Here is a 2,335-nt window from a genome sequence, read left to right on the forward strand (position 1 = left end):
TTCTGGATTTCCCTCTTTACGTTTCTGCGTCTGGAACTAAATAGCAATGAAATGAAAGTGATTGTCCTAAAGAGATATTCCCGGGTGGAAAAATAGGTTACTAAAAATCCCTGCCGCTACCCATGGGATGGTAATCTTGATGGAATTGCAGGAGGATTTGAAGGACATTTGGAGCCCTGGCTACTCAGAGGGGGACTTTTTATCCTACTGTCTCTTACTGTAGGGAAAAGATGATGTGTGTTACAGCTACCTAGGTATTTGGACTGAATTTGTTGCTGAACACTGAGAAATTGCCTTGCTCACAATTTCTTTTTGTATTTATTGTTTTTATTGAAGTAGAGTTGATTTACAATGTTGTGTTAGTTTCAGGTGTACAGCACAGTGATTCAGTTATATATATATCTTATAACTATAACTTCCATTATCGTTTATTACAAGATATTGAATATAGTTCCCTGTGCTATACAGCAGGACCTTGTTGTTTATCTGTTTTATATTTAGCAGTGTGTATCTGCTAATCCCACTCTCCTAATTTATCCCTCCCCCCCTACCCCTTTGGTAGCCATAAGTTTGTTCTCTATGTCTCACACTTTCTTTTTGAAAAGTTTGCTGCAGGCAAAGCCTTCTACTCAGATGCCCTTCTTCTAAATTACACACACGGTACATGACACGGGGTGTTGGAGTGGGGGCACTGGACAGTAGACACAAAACAGTCCTGGTATCTCTGCAAGTGACGTGATAGACACACTGCCTGATCCCCGCAGCTAAAATGGGACTCCAGGTGCCGGAAGGAATGGAAAGTGATGACGCGGGGACGCCTGAACGGTATCTTAACCTCAGAGGATGTTCACAGCCAGTGCTATCCAAGCTGAATGGACTGGAGCCCAGTGCGTATGACGCCATCGTGGACAGAGAATGTAATGACGTCGCCTGTTATTCCCTGCTTCAAGTGTCCTGTCTAACGAACCTATCCGTTAAGGAGAAAATAAAATAAAGCTTTAGTTCATCACCATTTGATGTTGGAAATGAACTCTGGAAGAGGATAGAGTTTACTCACTTAAAGGGTATGTTTTAGCCAAACTTGTCCAAACCCATCTTTTCTGTGGTCATCTTTACCATTTTTGTCCAGCAGACCACACAGCAGGCAAAAAACACCTAATTAGTCCTAACTATGGTCAAGGCACTGTCCTAAAAAATCAGACAAATATACAAAGATAAAACAGACATGGGACCTGCCCTAAAGAGGATCACAAGCCAGCAGGAGAGAACGTATGCATAAAGTGTTATTCTGCATGTACACATATAAGTATATACTTATATATCTGACGTCTCAGAGTAGTGGCCACAGCACCTTGCATCAAGTAGGTTGTACACAAACGAATGAATCATATACATGTGAGCAGGGCTATTTTAATGGAGGATGCACAGAAATAATGCTTCTAAAAAAATTTTCCCCAAGAATTCTGGAAGCCAGGGCAAGATTCCAGAACCTTCTTTTTTTTTTTTTTTCCTCGGTACGCGGGCCTCACACTGTTGTGGCCTCTCCCATTGCGGAGCACAGGCTCTGGACGCTCAGGCTCAGCGGCCATGGCTCACGGGCCCAGCCGCTCTGCGGCATGTGGGATCTTCCCGGACCGGGGCACGAACCCGTGTCCCCTGCATCAGCAGGCGGATTCTCAACCACTGCGCCACCAGGGAAGCCCCAGAACCTTCTTTTTAATAGATATTAGTTGCTGGTATAACAAAACAAACCGTGAAATATAATGCTCAAAAAATTACTAAACCCTATTTATAAGCTTATGTATATTCCTTACATAATTGAATGGATGATATCTTCTTTTGTGTGTGTGTGTGTGGTACCCGGGCCTCTCACTGTTGTGGCCTCTCCCATTGCAGAGCACAGGCTCCAGATGCCCAGGCTCAGCGGCCATGGCTCACGGGCCCAGCCGCTCTGCGGCATGAGGGATCTCCCCAGACCGGGGCACGAACCCGTGTCCCCTGCATCGGCAGGCGGACTCTCAACCACTGCGCCACCAGGGAAGGCCAGATGATATCTTTTATTTTTGAGGTTTTTGCTCTTTCTCCATCTGTCTTTTTTTAATCATATTTAAAATTGAAGTATAGTTCATTTACAATGTTATGTTAGTTTCAGGTGTACAACAAAGTGATTCAGTGATGCATATATATATATTCATATATATTCATATATATATTCATATATATGTATATATTCAGCTTTAATGTTTCAATTCTATGAAAAAGTACTGGTATTGTACAACCACATACATAGTTTTTATACTTTGACTTTAAAATATATATACGTATTATATTTATC

The sequence above is a fragment of the Kogia breviceps genome, chromosome 2, assembly GCF_026419965.1.
Source record: "Kogia breviceps isolate mKogBre1 chromosome 2, mKogBre1 haplotype 1, whole genome shotgun sequence".
Classification (NCBI taxonomy): Eukaryota; Metazoa; Chordata; class Mammalia; order Artiodactyla; family Physeteridae; genus Kogia; species Kogia breviceps.